This window comes from Hipposideros armiger, unplaced genomic scaffold (genome assembly GCF_001890085.2).
Source record: "Hipposideros armiger isolate ML-2016 unplaced genomic scaffold, ASM189008v1 scaffold_15, whole genome shotgun sequence".
Classification (NCBI taxonomy): domain Eukaryota; kingdom Metazoa; phylum Chordata; class Mammalia; order Chiroptera; family Hipposideridae; genus Hipposideros; species Hipposideros armiger.
Genome location: NW_017731365.1, coordinates 1555659 through 1563283, shown reverse-complemented (window position 1 = coordinate 1563283; position 7625 = coordinate 1555659). Strand labels below are relative to the sequence as shown.

Sequence of the window (7625 nt, the reverse complement as noted above, 5' to 3'; positions counted from 1 at the left end):
CCCAGTTCAAGCTAAATTTTCAATGGTTAAAGTAAAATGCAGTGGTACCAAAACAAAGTTGTATTTTAATTGAAAATATTTTGCTTTAATTCAGTTTAAAAATGTAAATTAATTAAAATAAAATAAAATCAAAGTCAGTTTCTTAGTTGCATGACCCAAATTTCAAGTATGAGATAATGCAGTTATTTTAGGGAGTCATTTTAAATGCAAATCTCATTGCTTTAGGCCATATTCCACACTGCACCTGGCTCAACATCAAAGTCACCCAAGGGGTTTTAGAAAACCGGATTCTAAAGTAAACCCTGCAAGATTCCCTCAGGTCTATAAAGATAAAATTGATACAAAGAGCAGCTTGGTAAGAGAACTTGGGAACCATTCATCCCCAGAGCAAAATTCACATTTTTCAGTCCCCCAAGCAGGGCCTCTAGTTCCCAGCCTTGGACAAATTTTCAGAACATCTCTTGCAACAATAGTATCCCCACACCAGCTCCACCCCCAGCCCTGCTTCCCTTAGGCTATTTTAAGCAGCCAGTCTAGTCTCCAAGCAGAAACTTCAACATAGAAAGCCCTCTGGTCATTCTACCATACCCCATACAATTTGCCCCCAAAACACCTAGAACTAGAAGAAACGTGATCTGTAGAATCAAGTATTTCATAACTATCCCCAAGGTGGTAGAATCAAATATATTTTTAACCCCACAGCCTTACTCAGGTAAAATAGAACACGACTTTCTTTACTATCTCTGTACAGATATTCACCCTATCAATTGATTATACTTTGTTTGCAATGCTGTCTCCTCATCCTGCACTTCAGTCTTGGTGGATGTCCATTAGAACAGATGGTGGTGGTTGTCCTCTAGGCTCAAAATGTGTGTTTTATTTTGAGGACAAATGAAGAAATCTAAGGATAGCCTAGATATTAGATAATATTAGGGAACTCTAATAATGGTATGATTGTGTAGATTGCTCTTAGTAAGAGATTTAACTTTAAGAATGATACCTACAATTAGGGTCCATACATATAAAAAAAGACAACTACTGAATTGAGATCATGGGTATAGCATTGTTTTCTCAACTTCTTTTAACTTGAAATTTTTCATTTAAAAAGTTGGATATTTATCTTAAGAATAAAAAATGAATAAACACACAAATAAATTTTTTAAAAAGAAACACAGCTCTTACATAGTGAATTAATATGGAGACATTTTCCAACTGTACTTGTATTCATTTCTAAATATTATTTTAGAATAAAGGAATAGAGTACTCTCTAAATGACATTTTTCCAATACTTGGTTTCAGAAGGTGGCTCTTCTGAAACCAGACACTTTAAGTGGCAGGATTGGTTAGGAAAGATATTTCAGATGGACTTGTTTTAGCCTTTTCTTGCCTCCTGGAAAACTCTCTCCAGGACCTAATAACACTAGACTGGCTTCTTTGTCATCCACCACCACTCAGTCTGCATACACCTTTCTCCTTAGCCAAAGCTCTGGTCTTTTTCTTTTCTTTTTCCATATCTAACACCTCTTTTAATACACGACACCATCTTGGAAAGTCAGAAAGAATGACCAAGACAAATCTTACAGATAAAGTCCTAAAACTAATAAGTACTACTCACCAATACATTAAATACCATGATGGGTTTAGTCTTTTTTCCTCCTTTTATTTCCATAGATAATTACAATGATGGAAATTTCTTATCTGTCCCTTTTTATTAAAAGTACTAATTAATGCGTAGTGAACACACAATGCAATATAGAGATGATGTATTATAGAACTGTACAATTGAAAACTATATAATTTTATTAACCAATGCAACCCCAATAAATTTAATTTAAAAAGTAATAATTTAAAAATATTTCTAGGGGACCGGCCGAGTGGCGCGATGGTTAAGAACTGGCTTGGGACGCCAGAGGGCCCCGGTTCAGATCCCACATATGAGGGCCAGTGACGCTGCCCTCTGCAGCTGGGATGCTGAACGGTGGCTCGGCCTGGAGCTGGGCTGCCGTGGGTTGCCTGCGACGGCGTAGGCTGCAGCCCCTGGGGCAGTGGGTTGCCATGGGCTGCCGTGTGTGGCCGGCGGCCAGAGTGAGTGGCCATCTGAGGGACCGGCAACCGGTCTGCCTTGCCCGGGAGGAGCGCAGTGATGGTACCAACTTGGGCCAGTGAGGCGACGTCCTCCACAACTAGACTGAGGTACAAGACGACAGCAACTTGTCTGTTCCCCTTCCCCTAATTGCCCAGCGCTGTTCCCATCCCCTAATTCCCGAATAAAAATCTTTAAAAAAAGAAAGAAAGAAAGAAAGACATAAAAATTAAGGACCTAAATAGACAGTTTTCCAAAGATGACAATACGAATGTCCAATAGGTACATGAACAGGTGCCAATTAACATTAATTATCAGAGAAACGCACATCAAAACCATAATGATGTATCACCTCAATGAGGTAGCAGCATTATTCATAATAGCCAAGGTAAGGAAACAAGTTAAGTGTCTGTCCACAGAAAAATGGGCTAAAAAAATTTTTTTATGTTATATATATATATATATATATATATATACCAGGGGTGCCAAAAAATGTATACAAGAGGACACTTTGGTCAACATTGCTCAAGCAGTAGTTCACTGTAATCAGAAGTGTCTGGACATTGCTGGTAACCTCTTTGAGCACCTCTTGTAATTGCAGAAGTCAAACGTGACTTGTATTCGTCTTTTGTTATTGGTATATATTATTCCAATTTTAATACAGTTTTCCTTTCTTAAAATGTATATACATTTTTTTGGCACCCTCTGTATATATACATACATACACACATGTACACATATGTATATATACATAATGGAAAGAAACCTTGTCATTTGCAACAACATGGATGAACCTAATGGGCATTATGCTAAGTGAAATATGTCAGACAAAGAAAGACAAGTAGTTCATGGTATCACTTATATGTGCAATGGAAAAAAGAAAAAAAAGTCAAACTCATAGAAACAGTGAGTAGAGAAGTGCTTGCCAGGGACTGGGAGCTGGCGGAAATAACTCCAGAGAGGTTAGTGACAGGGCACATAGGCACTTCCAGTTATAAGACGACTAAGGTATGAGGATCTAATGTACAACATGGTTAACTATATAGCTGCTAACACTGTATTGTATAACTGAAATTTGCTAAAAGAGTAGAATTAAATGTTCTTACTAAGAAACAAAGAAAGGTAAACATGTGAGGAGATGGATGTATTAATTAACTCTATGGGGAGAATCCTTTCACATATATTAAATCATCACATTATACACTTTAAATATCTAACAAATTTGTCAATTATACCTCAATAGAGTTGGAGAAAACTCAGTAATAATTTAAAAATTAAATTAATGCAATCAATTTTAAATGTCAGCATAACAAAGAATAATGGTTGATAATATTTAGAGGTGATAAACTTGTTGCTCTTGGTTCAAGTTGAAATTTACAAACGACAATAGTTACCAAAATTTAAAATGTACACCTAGAAAAAGTGCATTCTATTTTTGTTTACATTTCTCTGGATTATTTTCACCCATCCTTGAATTTCAACTCCCTTTGCTTTAGGAGTGTCCCTTGTAGACAATATATCAATTTAAATTTTGTTATATTTACACAATCTGAGGCATTTGTTTCAGATGGTGAAGATATTTCACGTACATTTATCGTAATAAATGTTTGGTGCTGGCATGCTTTTTGCTAAGTGGGTTATTTTTTTATTTTATTTTCCTCCATTAATTTAAAATATATACACTATTTTAAATTGACTTTTGATTCCCTTTATATCTGTGAGTAGTATTCTTAAATTCACACCATTCAATCACAATGGAGAGCCACTTAAACTGATCCAAACAGGAGTACATATTAATATGAAAAGAAACAATTGTGAAGAAAGAATATAGCACAACCTGACTTTTATAAAATAATAATAAAAGTATAGTCATAGAAACATAAAGCAAATACATGTTATTTGGTATGAGGTTAGTTACTGGGGACTTCCCCTTTCACCATCACACATTTCTGCAGTGTTTAATTAATTTGTATAATGAGCCCAAATAGTTTTATACTAAACATGATTATTTTTGTTATCAGAAAGACAAAACTTTTCATGCAATAAAAAAAAGTTTTAATGAATTGCCATCACTGGGAATCTCCTTTTTTATGAATTTACTCTGTAGAAAATTATTCTTAAGAACTGTATTATCAAGGATACTGAAGTGGTAAAGCTTTATATATAACCGCAAGGAAGTGATTATCCTAATATCAGGAAAGAAATTTCCTCTTGGGGGTTGAGAGGAGGATGAGATGGTAGAGGGACATACACAGATGGTTACAATATTGGCAATGTTGTATTTCTTAACCATTTCACTGGTGATTAAGAGTGTTCTTGTAATAATTCTGAACTATGCAAGTGTCTTATATAAAACTCTTGTATTTGTATTTTAAACCTTAAAAAAGCTTAAGAAGCATATGGCAAAACAGGATTATGATATCATTTTGTTTGTATATTTATATATGCAACAAAAATGTTTTGAAAAAACATAAGACAAATATTAATACTAGGTCCATTTGGGTGAGTTGGGAGAGGTGAATTGTCCACTACAAATAAATTTACAATTAAAGAGATACTTCAGTGTCTAGAATGTCATATGCTTGGACTCACATTATTTGAAATAAAATACCAGCACATGTGTTGACATCATTGTTTCATGTATTTCCTAGTGTAAACAAAATGCCACAGATAAAACTGACAGCATTACAAAAAAATCTATTGAAGTCGTAAGTCATTACAAGTATAGAGAGCACTGCTTCTCCCCCCTTCCTTAGTATTGCTTTGACAGTTATAAACAGACAAATTCAAATCTGGCACTATATTATTTTTTAATTCCTCATAAACATCTTAAATATCATGGACTATAAAATCCAATAAAGGAAAAGACAATAAAAACATGAATCAGAAAGAAGGGACAAGATTCTGAATTCCACAGTTCCCAAAAGATTGCTGTTACACAATAATAGAAAATCACCAAATTTTATTATCATACAACTGTAGACAGGCAAGTCTGACACAGTTCTAAGGCTTTTAAGAAAAAAATCAACAAAAATAACACCTGAAAATGGTTTCCTAGTCTGTGAACACTGAGGGCTTTCTGTTACTGCTGAATTTTTCTCACCTCTTTTATGAATTACAAAGTTACAACCTTACCCTAAATACCTCTATTCTGCACCTTCCTGGAAAGCCGTTATGTAGAGTTACTTACGTGGCCTGTTTTTAAACCATTTTGTTGCTTGCTAACAAGTGAGATGACACCTGTGGAAACTGAGTTTGAAAATACAAGGCTGCAGGCATGAAGAAGGCTCAACAGATGTTATACATTTGCACATTAATACTGAAGCAATTCCTGCAAAGCCTCTTGGTATTTTACTTGTAAAAGTGATTCAAGGAAATCAGCTTGGGAAGGAGCAATCAGAGGGACTAAAAGTTGGATTAAACATGGGAAACCAAGGACCCTTGCCAGGGGTGTGAGCAGGGATTCAAATAACATCACTCTAACAATGAACTGAAAAACACAGAAAAGAGCAAATCTGGGGCCAGTAAAAAATGAGAGTACAAGCTACTAAAAGGGAAGAAACTGGGCCAGCCGAGTGGCGCGTGGGTAAGAGTTGGTTTGGGACGCCAGCTCGGAGCAGCAGAGCCCAGTTCGGATCCCACATTAGGGCCAGTGATACTGCACCCTCTACAGCTAAGATTGTGAACAACAGCTCGACCTGGAGCTGGGCTGCCATGAACGCTAGGCTGCAGTGAAGCTGCAGTGGACTGCCATAAGCTACTGTGAGCAGCTGTCCAGTGGCTGGCAACCAAACTACCTCACCCGGGAAAAGCGCAATGATCATAATACCAACATGGGCCAATGAAGTGACGTCCTCCACAACTAGACTGAAGAACAAAAGGACAGCAACTTGTCTGTTTCCCTTCCCCAATTCCCCAATGCTGTTCCCCTCCCCCAATTCCCCGATGAAATCTTTTAAAAAATTAAAAAATAAAATAAAATAAATAAAATGGGGTAATCATTTTACAATATATACATATATCAAATCAACAACACTGTAGATCCTAAACTTACACAGTGTGATGGTATATGTCAATTAAATCTCAATAAAGCTAGGGGAAAAAATAAATTAAAAACAAAGTTAATGCAAATGAAGTTTAACATTTTTGGTATACTGAAATAAATAAGAGACCATTAAAAAAACAGACAAACAAAAAAAAAGAAAACAAACTACATTTGTTAAAAATATTATATTGCCTCATTAGAAATATTTCAGAAATCATGGAAATACAGACAAGTATAGAATGCATTTTTAAAGTGGAAATGTCTGGGGTAAATAAATCAACGCTAAACTTCTAAGGAAAAAGTGCTGAAAACGGATTGGAAGTGGCAGTAGGCAACAAATCATATAGGAATGTACTTGGTAGTAGAAAAGAACACAATTATTCCAGCAAACACAATACTCTCCTTTGTACATCCCAAGAAAAAGTCACCTTGAGCTGAACTTACACATCATTAGGTTTAGTTCTAAGAAGTGAGAACCCAGTTACATGAAAGTGGTGGAATCTGTCAGGTTTGGCATTTTTAGACTATCTGTGTTTAAATTCCATGTACCTTCCCCTTTGCCTGGGGTGGCGGTTGGGTTTTACTAATCATGTCACAGATACACCAGAGGCTAAACATACTCTGATATAAAACCCTTACTACACAAGCTTAGTAGTAAGTAAGTTATGAAGTGGCCATCTGTGTTTTCTGTTTAAGCTGCTGAGAGGATCTCAAGGTTAGAAGAGACCTTCAAGGTCATGAAGTCCACCTACTGCTGCCACGCATGAACTACCTCTGCATTCCCTCAATTAAAAGTGATTGACCATTCTCAGCTGGTCTGCCCAAGACCCCCTGAACGCCAACCCTAGTCCCCCGCGCAGCCTCGTTTCCTCTCCAACAAGATGAAAGAAATTATCATGAACCAGGAGAAACTCGCCAAACTGCAGGCACAAGTGCGCATTGGTGGGAAAGGAACTACTCGCAGAAAGAAGAAGGTGGTTCACAGAACAGCTACAGCAGATGATAAAAAACTTCAGTTCTCCTTAAAGAAGTTAGGGGTAAACAATATCTCTGGTATTGAAGAGGTGAATATGTTCACATGCCAAGGAACAGTGATCCACTTAACAACTCTAAAGTTTAAACCTCTCGTGAAGCGAACACTTTCACCATGACAGGCCACGTTGAGACCAAGCAGCTGACAGAAATGCTACCCAACATCTTAAACCAGCTTGGTGCAAACAGTCTGACTAGTTTAAGGAGACTGGCTGAAGCTCTGCCCAAACAATCTGTGGATGGAAAAGCACCACTTGATACTGGAGAGGATGATGATAATGAAGTTCCAGATCTTGTGGAGAATTTTGATGAGGCTTCCAAGAATGAAACAAACTGAAGTGAGTCAACTTCTGAAGAAAATAAAATTTGAAGAAGTTACTGGGAGCTGCTATTTTATATTATGACTGCTTTTTAAAATTTTGTTCATGGATCTGATAAAATCTCGATCTCTAATTTTTTTTTAAA

At 36.5% G+C, this 7625-nt stretch overlaps 1 protein-coding gene and 1 pseudogene across 1 annotated transcript in view; one reads left to right on the top strand and one right to left on the bottom strand.

Annotated features, from left to right (window-relative positions):
* TET1 (tet methylcytosine dioxygenase 1) overlaps positions 1 to 7625 on the bottom strand; it is a 155071-nt gene that overhangs the window by 84140 nt on the left and 63306 nt on the right. The window lies entirely within an intron of this gene.
* Positions 7002 to 7497, top strand: LOC109371699 (transcription factor BTF3 pseudogene; annotated as a pseudogene).